The sequence below is a fragment of the Salvelinus fontinalis genome, chromosome 1 (assembly GCF_029448725.1).
Source record: "Salvelinus fontinalis isolate EN_2023a chromosome 1, ASM2944872v1, whole genome shotgun sequence".
Classification (NCBI taxonomy): Eukaryota; Metazoa; Chordata; class Actinopteri; order Salmoniformes; family Salmonidae; genus Salvelinus; species Salvelinus fontinalis.
In genome coordinates, this window is record NC_074665.1 from 49,327,537 (window position 1) to 49,342,836 (window position 15,300).

At 43.6% G+C, this 15,300-nt stretch overlaps 2 pseudogenes; both read right to left on the reverse strand.

The window, feature by feature from the left end:
* Positions 1-35: 35 nt before the first annotated feature.
* On the reverse strand, positions 36-12,139 carry LOC129856939 (peroxiredoxin-like 2A; annotated as a pseudogene).
* A 340-nt stretch (positions 12,140-12,479) lies between these two features.
* LOC129856946 (peroxiredoxin-like 2A) lies at positions 12,480-15,285 on the reverse strand (annotated as a pseudogene).
* Positions 15,286-15,300: the final 15 nt, after the last annotated feature.

The window sequence follows — 15,300 nt, forward strand, 5'->3', positions numbered from 1 at the left end:
TTTTTTTTTTACATTGCCTAAATGATACTCCAGTGGAAACAAAAGGCTCAGTTTATTGTCCGTAAGGGTATACAGTACAATTCAACACAATTTTATCAGCCTATCTGGTATGAGCTGGTTGTAGTGGTGGAACTGGGTGTCATGCATCAGCTCTGGTCCCTCAACAGTTTAGACCCAGACCATCATTAACACACTCACAGACCTACAACACCTTCAGCATTGTTAGAAGACATATCCAACATAGCGAAATGACTTGTGCAACACACCCTTACTGAACACTGAGGTCAAAATAGATCTATATACTTCATTTGTGTTTTCTTTGTATACGAATCTTAGCTTCTGTATATTGTTGAAGTCTTTGCTTTGCCTACCATACATACACTGAACAACATTTTTTACGCATCATGTAAAGTGTTGGTCCCATGTTTCATGAGCTGAAATAAAAGATCCCAGAAATGTTCCATATGCACAAAAAGCTTATTGCTCTCAAATTTTGTGCACAACGTTGTTTACATCCCTGTTAGTGAGCATGTATCATTTGCCAAGATAATCCGTCACCTGACAGGTGTGGCATATCAAGAAGCTGATTAAATAGCATCATCATCACACAGGTTCACCTTGTGCTGGGGACAATAACAGGCCACTAAAATGTTTAGTTTTGTCACAACACAATGGCACAGATGACTCAAGTTTTGAGGGAGTATGCAATTAGCATGCTGACTGCAGGAATGCCCACCAGAGCGATTGCCAGAGAATTGAATGTTAATTTCTCTACCATAAGTCGCCTCCAACATCGTTTTAGAGAATTTGGCAGTACGTCCAACCAGCCTCACAACCACAGACCATGTGCATGGCATTGTGTGGGTGAGCGATTTGCTGATGTCAACGTTGTGAACAGACTGCCCCAGGATGGCAGTGGGGTTATGGTATGGGCAGGCATAAACTAGGAACAACGAACACAATTGCATTTTATCGATGGCAATTTGAACGCACAAAAATACCCTGACAAGATCCTGTTGCCATCATGAGGCCCATTTTTTTAAAGGTACAGTACCAGTCAAAAGTTTGGACACACCTACTCATTCAAAGGTTTTTCTTTACTTTTACTATTTTCTACATTGTAGAATAATAGTGAATACATCAAAACTATGAAATAACACATATTGAATCATGTAGTAACCAAAAAAGTGTTAAACAAATCAAAATATAAAATATTAGATTCTTCAAAGTAGCCACCCTTTGCCTTGATGACAGCTTTGCACACGCTTGGCATTCTCTCAACCAGCTTCACCTGGAATGCTTTTCCAACAGTCTTGAAGGAGTTCCCACATATGCTAGGCACTTGTTGGCTGGTTTTCCTTCACTCTGTAGTCCAACTCATCCCAAACCATCTCAATTGGGTTGAGATCGGGTAGTTGTGGAGGCCAGGTCATCTGATGCAGCACTCCATCACTTTCTTTCTTGGTCAAATAGCCCTTACACAGCCTGGAGGTGTTGTGTCATTGTCCTGTTGAAAAACAAATGATAGTCCCAATGAGCGCAAACCAGATGGGATGGTGAATCGCTGCAGAATGCTGTGGTAGCCATGCTGGTTAAGTGTGTCTTGAATTCTAAATAAATCACAGTGTCACCAGCAAATCACCATCACACCTCCTCCTCCATGCTTCACGGTGGGAACCACACTTGTGGAGGTCATCCGCTCACAAAGACACAGAGGTTGGAACCAAAAATCTAACATTTGGACTCATCAGACCAAAGGACAAATTTCCACCGGTCTACCGTCCATTGATCGTGTTTCTTAGCCCAAACAAGTCTCTTCTTCTTATTGGTGTCCTTAGTAGTGGTTTCTTTGCAGCTATTTGACCATGAAGGCCTGATTCACGCAGTCTTCTCTGTACAGTTGATGTTAAGATGTGTCTGTTACTTGAACTCTGTAAAGCATTTACTTGGGCTGTAATTTCTGAGGCTGGTAACTCTAATGAACTTATCCTCTGCGGCAGAGGTAACGCTGGGTCTTCCTTTCCTGTGGCATTCCTCATTAGAGCCAGTTTCATCATAGCGCTTGATGGGTTTTGCGACTGCACCTGAAGAAATTTTAAACGTTCTTGATTGACTGACCTTCATGTCTTAAAGTAATGATGGGCTGTTGTTTCTCTTTACTTATTTGAGCTGTTCTTGTCATAATATGGACTTGGTCTTTAACCAAATAGGGCTATCGTCTGTATACCACCCCTACCATGTCACAACATAACTGATTGGCTCACACACATTAAGGAAACACATTCCACAAATTAACTTTTAACAAGGCACACCTGTTCATTGAAATGCATTCCAGATGCATCCTCATGAAGCTGGTTGAGAGAATGCCAAGAGTGTGCAAAGCTGTCATCAAGGCAAAGGGCGGCTACTTTGAAGAATCAAACATTTAAAATCTATTTTTATTTTTTTAACACTTTTTTGGTTACTACATGATTCAATATGTGTTATTTCCTAGTTTTGATGTATTCACTATTATTCCATAATAAATAAAATAGTAAAAATAAAGAAAAACCCTTGAATAAGTAGGTGTCCAAACTTTTGACTGGTACTGTATCTGTGACCAACATATGCATATCGTATTCCCAGTCATGTGATATTCCCAGTCCACAGATTAGTGCCTAATGAATGTATTTAAATTGAATGATTTCCTCATATGAACTGTAACTCAGTTAAATCTTTGAAATTGTTGAATGTTGCATTTATATTTTTGTTCAGTATACAATAATATGTCAAATTAGTTTGTGACATACAGTACATGTACACTACTTGTGAGGCCTTGACTTCACAGCCATCTTTCAATATCCAATCTATTTCCCCTTCTTGATCTTCTTTGCCGCCTGCAGGACAGAGGGACGGTCAGCTTTGTCCCCAAACTCCTTCTCCCGGTGCTCCAGCAGAATACCCTTCAGAATTACACACAACATTTAAAATATATATGATTCACTAAAAACAAATGTAAACTCATATGATGAAACCAGTAGAGGAAATGAGTAACTTACCTGTTTCCCTGCTCCAATCACATAAACACCACCGAGGATGAAGCCCTCCCCCTTCGTGTTACCCTGGTAACCCTTCTTCCTGGCTCGAAGGAGGTTCTGCCACACCCCCAGACGAGCTAGACCAAGACCCAGTCCCATCCTCCTCGGCTTGGGACCATAGAAACATTGCTGTAAAAGACAACTTCCTATCATTAGTCTTTCTCACATTACCTGATTGGAGAAAAGTACAGCGAATATAACTGACCTTCTCATCCACAAAAATCTCCCCATTGAAGTAGGGTCTGAAGTTCTGGATCTCTGTGCCGATGTCCTCCTTCACTACGGCATACAGAGGGACCCCAAGCTCCTCCAGCTGGGGCTTCAGAGAGGACAGCTCAGAGGCCTCCTGGAGAATGAGTATATGTGCACAATTCCATGAGTATACACAGCCACATATATACAGCATGCATACACGCTCATACCCCTACAAATATACTGTACCTCTCTGCATAAGGATCATCCGGGGCGCCTCACAGCCATGAGTACCGCACCAGTCTTTTCCCACAGACTCCTGGCTTTAACAGTCTTATCTGCAGAGACACAACCAACAATATTGCACACAATAGTAAGAAGCTTTCAGGTGTATACGTTACATATTTAAATTAACACTGGCACTGAATCAAAGACCACTCCACTGCTGGGAGATTATTCTAGAAGTGCTTTTCCATTGAAAGCTAAATCAGCTGATGAAAGTTAATCAGTAAAGCTTTTGTTTTGGTCTCACCGGCTGCGGGTGTTGATTTGAGCTCCATGTTCTCCAAGTGATCCAGAGTGGACGGGGCTGACTTGGTCAGGAACAGGTCAGTGTTGGCCAAGATAAGGCCAGCCAGCCAGGCAACCAGCACCCCGAGGCCCACAGACCATACACTGAGGGACAGGGGCTCCCCCTCCAGGAGGAAAGATAGCACTGCAGGGACAGACAACTGATTTTAAAAAGGTCCAATGCAGACGTTATTATCTTAACATCAAATCATTTCTGGGTAACAATTAAAGTAGCTTACTGTGATTTTTTTTTTTTTTACCATTTTAATTGAAAACAGAAAAAGCTTCTTAGCAAAGGGAAATTTCTCACGCAAGAATCTTGCTAGGACTGTCTGGAAGTGGTCTGAGTGAGAGGGGAAAACAGAAAAGTTGCTGTTGTTGGCAGAGAGGTTTGGAACTCTTTCTTATTGATCTATTAACTAATTGACTTCATGGTGATGTCACAATGGAAAGCCAAAACAGAGAAAAATATTGTTTTTGACTGCACTGTGCCCAAAGCCCTATTCATTTTCTCTGCCTTGTCATTGACCACATTTACATGCACACAGTATACCGGCTAGTAGCTCATATCCCGCTTAAGGTCTTATTCGGGATAAGCTGTTTACATGCACCTTTGATATCCCGTTCACAAGTATCCCTGTATCCATGAATAAACAGAATATTCCTTATTTAAGTTCATAAGGGTTAAATATAATAGTAACTGAAATCTGGACACTGACTGTAGGTCTATAACCTCTCACATGTAGTGTGATATAATATAAACTCCTGCAGACTTATGCATTTCTTGCAGTAAAATGATAGGACGTCGGAGGACAAAAATCAGTTAACCACTTAACTGAGGAACTCAATTTAACCTTGCGCAATACCCTAGATGCAGTTGCACCCCTAAAAACGAAAAACATTTGTCATAAGAAACTAGCTCCCTGGTATACAGAAAATACCCGAGCTTTGAAGCAAGCTTCCAGGAAATTGGAACGGAAATGGCGCCACACCAAACTGGAAGTCTTCCGACTAGCTTGGAAAGACAGGACCGTGCAGTACCGAAGAGCCCTCACTGCTGCTCGATCATCCTACTTTTCCAACTTAATCGAGGAAAATAAGAACAATCCAAAATTTCTTTTTGATACTGTTGCAAAGCTAACTAAAAAGCAGCATTCCCCAAGAGAGGATGGCTTTCACTTCAGCAGTAATAAATTCATGAACTTCTTTGAGGAAAAGATCATGACCATTAGAAAGCAAATTACGGACTCCTCTTTGAATCTGCGTATTCCTCCAGGGCTTAGCTGTCCTGGATCTGCACAGCTCTGCCAAGGCCTGGGATCGGGAGAGACACTTAAGTGTTTTAGTACATTTACATTTACATTTAAGTCATTTAGCAGACGCTCTTATCCAGAGCGACTTACAAATTGGTGCATTCACCTTATGATATCCAGTGGAACAACCACTTTACAATAGTGCATCTAACTCTTTTAAGGGGGGGGGGGGTTAGAAGGATTACTTTATCCTATCCTAGGTATTCCTTAAAGAGGTGGGGTTTCAGGTGTCTCCGGAAGGTGGTGATTGACTCCGCTGACCTGGCGTCGTGAGGGAGTTTGTTCCACCATTGGGGTGCCAGAGCAGCGAACAGTTTTGACTGGGCTGAGCGGGAACTGTACTTCCTCAGAGGTAGGGAGGCGAGCAGGCCAGAGGTGGATGAACGCAGTGCCCTTGTTTGGGTGTAGGGCCTGATCAGAGCCTGAAGGTACGGAGGTGCCGTTCCCCTCACAGCTCCGTAGGCAAGCACCATGGTCTTGTAGCGGATGCGAGCTTCAACTGGAAGCCAGTGGAGAGAGCGGAGGAGCGGGGTGACGTGAGAGAACTTGGGAAAGTTGAACACCAGACGGGCTGCGGCGTTCTGAATGAGTTGTAGGGGTTTAATGGCACAGGCAGGGAGCCCAGCCAACAGCGAGTTGCAGTAATCCAGACGGGAGATGACAAGTGCCTGGATTAGGACCTGCGCCGCTTCCTGCGTGAGGCAGGGTCGTACTCTGCGAATGTTGTAGAGCATGAACCTACAGGAACGGGTCACCGCCTTGATGTTAGTTGAGAACGACAGGGTGTTGTCCAGGATCACGCCAAGGTTCTTAGCACTCTGGGAGGAGGACACAATGGAGTTGTCAACCGTGATGGCGAGATCATGGAACGGGCAGTCCTTCCCCGGGAGGAAGAGCAGCTCCGTCTTGCCGAGGTTCAGCTTGAGGTGGTTAGTACTATATCTCTTGACACAATGATGAAAATAATCATGGCCTCTAAACCTTCAAGCTGCATACTGGATCCTATTTCTACTAAACTGCTGAAAGAGCTGCTTCCTGTGCTTGGCCCTCCTATGTTGAACATAATAAACAGCTCTCTATCCACCGGATGTGTACCAAACTCACTAAAAGTGGCAGTGATAAAGCCTCTCTTGAAAAAGCCAAACCTTGACCCGGAAAATATAAAAAACTATCGGCCTATATCGAAGCTTCCATTCCTCTCAAATTTTTTTGAAAAAGCTGTTGCGCAGCAACTCACTGCCTTTCTGAAGACAAACAATGTATACGAAATGCTTCAGTCTGGTTTTAGACCCCATCATAGCACTGAGACTGCACTTGTGAAGGTGGTAAAGGACCTTTTGGTGGCGTCAGACCGAGGCTCTGCATCTGTCCTCGTGCTACTAGACCTTAGTGCTGCCTTTGACACCATCGATCACCACATTCTTTTGGAGAGACTGGAAACCCAAATTGGTCTACACGGACCAGTTCTGGCCTGGTTTAGATCTTACCTGTCGGAAAGATATCAGTTTGTCTCTGTGAATGGTTTGTCCTCTGACAAATCAACTGTGCATTTCGGTGTTCCTCAAGGTTCCGTTTTAGGACCACTATTGTTTTCACTATATATTTTACCTCTTGGGGATGTTATTCGAAAACATAATGTTAACTTTCACTGCTATGCGGATGACACACAGCTGTACATTTCAATGAAACATGGTGAAGCCCCAAAATTGCCCTCGCTAGAAGCCTGTGTTTCAGACATAAGGAAGTGGATGGCTGAAAACTTTCTACTTTTAAACTCGGACAAAACAGAGATGCTTGTTCTAGGTCCCAAGAAACAAAGAGATCTTCTGTTAAATCTGACAATTCATCTTGATGGTTGTAAAGTCGTCTCAAATAAAACTGTGAAGGACCTCGGCGTTACTCTTGACCCTGATCTCTCTTTTGACGAACATATCAAGACTGTTTCAAGAACAGCTTTTTTCCATCTACGTAACATTGCAAAAATCAGAAATTTTCTGTCCAAAAATGATGCAGAAAAATTAATCCATGCATTTGTTACTTCTAGGTTAGACTGCTGCAATGCTCTACTTTCCGGCTACCCGGATAAAGCACTAAATAAACTTCAGTTAGTGCTAAATACGGCTGCTAGAATCCTGACTAGAACCAAGAAATTTGATCATATTACTCCAGTGCTAGCTTCCCTACACTGGCTTCCTGTTAAGGCAAGGGCTGATTTCAAGGTTTTACTGTTAACCTATAAAGTGTTACATGGGCTTGCTCCTACCTATCTTTCCGAGTTGGTCCTGCCGTACATACCAATACGTACGCTACGGTTACAAGACGCAGGCCTCCTAATTGTCCCTAGAATTTCTAAGCAAACAGCGGGAGGCAGGGCTTTCTCCTATAGATCTCCATTTTTATGGAACAGTCTGCCTACCCATGTGAGAGACGCAGACTCGGTCTCAACCTTTAAGTCTTTACTGAAGACTTATCTCTTCAGTAAGTCATATGATTGAGTGTAGTCTGGCCCAGGAGTGTGAAGGTGAACGGAAAGGCTCTGGAGCAACGAACCGCCCTTGCTGTCTCTGCCTGGCCGGTTCCCCTCTCTCCACTGGGATTCTCTGCCTCTAACCCTGTTACAGGGGCTGAGTCACTGGCTTGCTGGTGCTCTTTCATGCCGTCCCTGGGAGGGGTGCGTCACTTGAGTGGGTTGAGTTACTGACGTGATCTTCCTGTCTGGGTTGGCGCCCCCCCTTGGTTTGTGCTGTGGTGGAGATCTTTGTTGGCTATACTCGGCCTTGTCTCAGGATTATAAGTTGGTGGTTGAAGATATCCCTCCAGTGGTGCGGGGGCTGTGCTTTGGCAAAGTGGGTGGGGTTATATCCTTCCTATTTGGCCCTGTCCGGGGGTATCTTCGGATGGGGCCACAGTGTCTCCTGACCGCTCCTGTCTCAGCCTCCAGTATTTATGCTGCAGTAGTTTGTGTCGGGGGGCTAGGGTCAGTTGGTTATACCTGGAGTACTTCTCCTGTCTTATCCAGTGTCCTGTGTGAATTTAAGTATGCTTTCTCTAATTCTCTCGTTCTCTCTTTCTTTCTCTCTCAGAACCTGAGCCCTAGGACCATACATCAGGACTACCGGGCATGACGACTCCCTGCTGCCCCCAGTCCGCCTGGCCTTGCTGCTATTCCAGTTTCAACGGTTCTGCCTGCAGTTACGGAACCCCTACCTGTCCCAGACCTGCTGTTTTCAACTCTTAATGATCGGCTATGAAAAGCCAACAGATTTATTCCTGATTATTATTTGACCATGCTTGTCATTTATGAACATTTTGAAAATCTTGGCTCTCTCTAATTTTCTCCTTCTCTCTTTCTTTCTCTCGGAGGACCTGAGCCCTGGGACCATACGTCGGGACTGCCGGGCGTGGTGGCTCCTTGCTGTCCCCAGTCCGCCTGGCCTTGCTGCTGTTCTGCCTGCGGTTATGGAACCGCCACCTGTCCCAGACCTGTTGTTTTTCAACTCTTAATGATCGGCTATGAAAAGCCAACTGAATATTATTCATGATTATTATTTGACCATGCTTGTCACTTATGAACATTTTTGAACATCTTGGCATAGTTCTGTTATAATCTCCACCCGGCACAGCCAGAAGAGGACTGGCCACCCCTCATAGCCTGGTTCCTCTCTAGGTTTCTTCCTAGGTTTTGGCCTTTCTAGGGAGTTTTTCCTAGCCACCGTGCTTCTACACCTGCATTCTAGCTGTTTGGGGTTTTAGGCCGGGTCTCTGTACAGCACTTCGAGACATTAGCTGATGTACGAAGGGCTATATAAAATAAACTTGATTGATTGATACTGCTGTTAATTTGTCTCAAGGAACAGCAGTGGAACAATATGATTAATTTATTTCAGCATCTCTTGATAAAATGCAAATGTGGGTGTAATGTGTTATCTTTGACACTTATGCAAGCAGTAGACGATTTCAACTATATACACATAAAATATGCACTCAAAGCAAACTTAAGTCTTACACTAAATTATCAAAAGTATGTAGACACCTGCTCGTCAAACAGCTCATTCCAAAGCCATGGGCATTAATATGGAGTTGGTCCCGCCTTTGCTGCTATAACAGCCTCCACTGTTCTGGGAAGGCTTTTCACTAGATGTTGGAACATTTCTGCGGGGACTTTCTTCCGTTCAGCAACAACAGCATTAGTGAAGTCGAGCACTGATGTTGGGCATTTAGGCCTGGCTCACAGTCGGTGTTCCAATTTATCCCAAAGGTGTTTGATGGAGTTTAGGTCAGGGCTCTGTGCAGGCCAGTCAAGTTATTCCACACTGATCTCAACAAACCATTTCTGTATGGACCTCGCTTTGTGCACAGGGGAATTGTCATGCTGAAACCCCAAACTGTTGCCACAAAGTTGGAAGCACAGAATCTTCTCTAGAATGTCATTGTATGCTGTAGCGTTATGATCTCCCTTCACTGGAACTAAAAGGCCCGAACCATAAAAAACAACCCCAGACCATTATTCCTCCTCCACCAAAATGTAGTTGCCACTGTGCATTGGGGCAGATAGCGTTCTCCTGGCATCCACCAAACCCAGATTCGTTCCGTCGGGCTGCGGAGAGCTTTACACCACTCCAGCTGACATTGCGCATGGTGATCTTAGGCTTGTGTGCGGCTGCTCGGCCATTTCATGACGTTCCCACCAAACAGTTTTTGTGCTGACGTTGCTTCCAGAGGCAGTTTGAAACTCGGTAGTGAGTGTTCCAACCGAGGACTGACGATTTTTACAAGCTACAAGCTTCAGCACTCAAGAGGTCCCGTTCTGTGAGCTTGTGTGGCCTACCACTTCACGGCTGAGCCATTGTTGTCCCTAGACGTTCACTTCAAAATAAAAGCACTGATAACATTTGGACATTTGGCACAGGACCAATCTCCACTGTTTTTATGCCTGCCCATACCTTAACCCCACCGCCACCATGGGGCACTCTGTTCACGTCAGCAAACCACTCGCCCACATGACGCCATATGCGTGGTCTGCGATTGTGAGGCCAGTTGGACGTACTGACAAATTCTTTAAAACGACATTGAGGCGACTTATGGTAGAGAAATTAACATTCAATTATTTGGCAACAGCTCTGGTGGACATTCCTGCATGCCATTTGCACACTCCCTCAAAACTTGAGACATCTGAAGCATTGTGTTGTGACAAAACCACACATTTGAGTGGTCTTTTATTGTCCCCAGCACAAGGGGTACCTGTGTAATGATCATGCGGTTTAATCAGCTTCTTGATAATCTATCCACCTGACTGGTGTGGCATATGTTGGCAAAGGAGAAAATGCTCACTAACAGGGATATAAACAAATGTGCGCAACATTTTCTTAAATAAGCTTTTTGTGTGTATGGAAAATGTTTCAGCTCATGTAACATGGGACCACCACGTTACATGTTGCGTTTCTATTTTTGTTCAGTGTAGATTAACGCATTCATTCTACCAATGTAAAGACATTCTGGTGAGCACTACTGTATTTATTCTTCTGGGGCAACAAGTTGGGCTATGACAGAAAAGCTGCATGCATCTAACTATAATAGATAAATGGCTTACCAAAAGTCGTCAATAAGCAGAAATTTAGGGGTGAAAGTAGCCGACTCACTTTTTTAAGTCTAAAATCAGCATATCCCAGGCATCTTTTCGGGGTTTCTCAACCGTGAGAACTTTTTCGCGTAATTGTAAACGAGATTGTTTTTGAGTTAACGCATAAATATGAGTACTTGAATATCCCAAATAGCATAGTGTGCATATAAACGTGGTTAGTATACACTTTCTCAATCCTCATGGATTTAAAAGGAATGGGTTGGGGGGGGTAAATAGTTGTCAGCCCATTCCTTTGAAATCTATGAATGGGCGTGTACAAGTTCATACTTCAGGGTGGGGAAACAGAATGTCTCAAAACAGACCGCCAACACCAAGAGTATCTTCTGTAGATCGACTGAACAGTTTTTACAGATCAAGTGTGGAAGTGAACAGCTGTTTCATGTTGAAGGTGTTATACTTAAAGCCAATGAGAGCCAGATTTGCTCCGGTAGAATTATATGACCCCTCCCCCTTTTATGCAACAGTACATTTTATTTCCTAACTATGAGGAGCCATGGTGTTGCCTTTGCCCTGGTTGAGTCAAGGGCACATTGTGTCCCAACAATGACTCAGTTATTCTGACAAGGCGTTATTTGTATTCTCATGAAAGCACATCGTCTCAGAAAAGGTCACGGATGCAGTGAAAATGTCTCAAGGCCTGTAATCACAATCCCCTCAATTGGACACTCACTGCTACATTTTGTAAGCTGTAGATCAAATAATCTTTTGACTTAGTGTGACATTGCAAATGTCATGCATACACAGAACACCACCTGATTCAGGACAGGGCTATTGAACAAAATTAAAACCTGATGAATCAATTCTGAAACACTTCTGCTTAGTTATTTGGGTAGTTGCAAAATAGAGCAAGGTCCTTTTGGGGGGGTGACAGCCACAGTATCAGTGTCAATCACAAGCTCACACATTGGGCGTTCACAGTATGTTAAAATGATCCGATTACCCAAGACGTAAAATGTAAATGCACTGCTGTATCCAAGAGAGTCAAAGTTGGACAAAAACATGTGTTCACCACTAGTAATTAACCCTACAGTCACTAAGCATTTAGAGACAATTAGTTTGGCAGCTGATGTACAAGTGGCAGACTTAAAAGTTGAAGCGCAAGGAGTGAGTCCACCTTCATTCGTCATACATTGTATAAAGTCGAAGTATAGACTGTCAGTCAACTTGTTTACCTCTAGTTCTGAAAGTACACATGCATTAAGTATCATATTTAAGGCCTAAGAGACAAAATACCAACTTGTTGCTGTAGATTTCCCAGGACATAGAACAATAGACAGAACATGCAGTGTTGCTCCCTCTGCTTCAGTTTGTCATCTGTCCAACAGTGTGAAGTCCAGATGTCACACCCTATACTCCCCACAAACAGGAGGCTGCCAGAGGGTCATTTGAATGATTGAGGATTCAGCCAATCACATCCCTTACATTATATAAATACAGTGACCGACTTTAAGGTGCCTAGATCTAGCCAAGGTCTTCCTAAAAAAAAGTCAAGACACAAAATGCACAGCATTAAACACTGGAACCTAACTAATTGTTGTTGCCAATGTAACCAAAACATGTGTCAGATTAACAGTAAGATTGACTACATGAGCAGTCAATACGGTTGAATTAGAGAAATACTGAAACATGTGAAAACCTGTGTCAAGTGAATCATTAACCTAGCCAGAGAAAAGAGATCAGACGTACTGATGCATAACGAGATCTTTATTGTCAAACAGGTCTTTCAGGCCCTCAGGTAGCCCGTCTGCTGTGTGTCGATCAAATGGGGAGACTTGAGTGTAAAGCATCAAGTCTGGTCCCTCCACAGAGTTTAGACACAGACCATCATAAACACACTCCGACAGCCCAACACAGCACCTACACATCAGCAGGACAAGCCCCTGCAGATCCCAGAGAGAACATGGCACCCTTTCTACCTCCTAAGTTGGGTGGAATTTGTTTCAGTTTCTATCAAAAGGCACATTACTTCTTCTCCAAAGACACAAGTTCAGTTTGTACTTTTCTGGCAGCTTTCAGGACTTCCAGAATGTTGACCTTATCCCCGAACTCCATCTCCCTGTGCTCCAGCAGTACACCCTGCAGAAGAAAAGATATTGGCAGCGCCATTTGATTCATTTAGCCAGCATTTCCCTCAACTTAATTTACGACCCATGCATCAGTGAGATGGCAAAATGAATATCTCCTGAAAAACCTACCTGCTGGCCTGCTCCAATGACGAACACCCCACCCAGCACAAAGCCTTCTCCAAACACATTTCCTAAGAAGCCCTTCTTGAAGGCTCGCAGACCATTCATCCACACGCCCAGACGGAGGAACGCCAACAAACCCATCTTACGCTCACGGGGCCCATAGAAACACCTCTGTGACACAAAACAGAAGGCTTTGGAGTTGCAACAAAATCGCTCTATTCATATTGCAGTAATCATGTCATATTAGATCATGTGTTGCATTCATAACTAGTTGAGCTATGATCCACTATGGCGCTGATTGGACAAGAGGATTCATTTCCTGTAAATTAGACCATGAACTCCAGCCTATGCACCTTTTCATCCATGAAGATCTCCCCATTGAAGTAGGGTCTGAAGTTCTGGATCTCTGTGCCGATGTCCTCCTTCACTACGGCATACAGAGGGACCCCGAGCTCCTCCAGCTGGGGCTTCAGAGAGGACAGCTCAGCGGCCTCCTGGAAGATTACACCACATAAGCCAATTGCCAAATGACAGACAGGGCCTAGATCAGACCACAACCCGGCAGAATAAATAATCATGAAGTAGCCTATATTGATATGATGTTGAAGTCCCAGTGTTGAGGTCAAAAGATTTGAGTTATGGCCGAGTGTTGATTCTAGTGGGGTTATCACCAGTGGGATTTCAATTGACACCACCTGCGGTGAATACCTGCGGGTGGCAGGTAGCCAGTGGTTAGAGCGTTGGGCCAGTAACCGAAAGGTCGCTGGGTCGGATACCCAAGCTGACAACGAGCCCTTGAACAAAGCACTTAACCCTAATTTACTCCAGAGGGCACCATACTACTATGGCTAAACCTGTAAAACACCACATTTCACTGCAGCTATCTGGTGTATGTGACAAAAATGAAGTACTATTTGGGTCAGTGGAATCAACACCACATTGTGTTCTTACGACTGTTGAGTTAATTTCCGTTAAAAGGAGTTAAAGATGTGTCTCATTTCCCAGCATGCTCTGTTGCAGGTAGATTTTTAGAACAGTTTGTTTTTTATAGCCATGTCTGCACAGACATTGACTAATTGATCTTATACTTAAGATCTAAAACAAGTCTAAACTAATCAAATCTGTTTGATGAAAGCCATCAAATGCAACAATCATGTTAGTAGCAAACATGGTACTTGTACCTCAAATTCACTCAGAACAGACCCTGGGAAATAAATACGCAAATAAGGCTTCACACCTCAGTGTTACATCAAATAAATTCTGTAATAAAGTGTTTACAAGCACAAAGGTAAACAGTGAATCAAACTATACCTCTCTGCACAAAAATCATCCAGGCCGCCTTACTACCACGACAACTGCTCCAGACTTCTCCCATAAACGTTTGGCCTTCAAAGGCTCACGGTCTAAGTGGGAAACAAGTTGCAAGGTTAAAATTAAGCAAATTCATGTCACGGGTTGCCTGGGAACCCGACGTTGTTGGGCATAACTTAACATTTCGATCAGGACAGTTACCTCAAGAACGCTACAAGAGAATGTTGAATAAAATTATATTTGTACATACTTTACCGGTTGTCCGTGCAGTTAGTCCTTTTGGCGGTAGGAATGGGGGAGACAAGGTATCCATAGGAAAGTATAATAAGTCAACCGCCAACAGGACCAAATGCACTGACAAACCAACCGTAAAGTATGTTCAAATAGGCTTATTAAATATTGTAGCTTGTCGAGGTCATGAGGGGAAACTGGCATGATTCAAAACGCTATTTTCTGCCCGATTTGAGTCAAAATCGGGTTCAGGCAAGGCTACTTAAGCTCAGATAGTCCTATGCGGATAATTGCAATTGTCACCAATACATTCTGTAGCCATCCATTGTACAGCAATACGTCAGATAACATAATACATGTAGAAAGTACTTCATAAACATACCTCCTGTCAATGGTTTGAGGTCAGTCTCCTCTAAATGTTTGAGGGTGGCCCTCGATGGCTGCGTCAAAAACAAGTCGCTGAAAGAGCGCAAACCAGTAGCGATTAAGGCAACAACTGCGCCCAATGACTGGACCACAACATCCATCGCAAAAGTTGTCTTTGTATCGAAATAGGAAAGGAAATTCAACACGAAACCACTCTTGGACCATGAACACTCTCAACAATGAAGGCACGCGGTCAACCCTTGGCATAGATTGGCCCCTTATGACTCACACGTTGCAGGCTGGGTTTAAATCCCCGAATAATTAAATCCAACCCAATCGTTGACCAAACATTCTTTTGATATTTCACAAGTGATTTCGAAAGTACATAGATACATGTTATGTGAGCAATT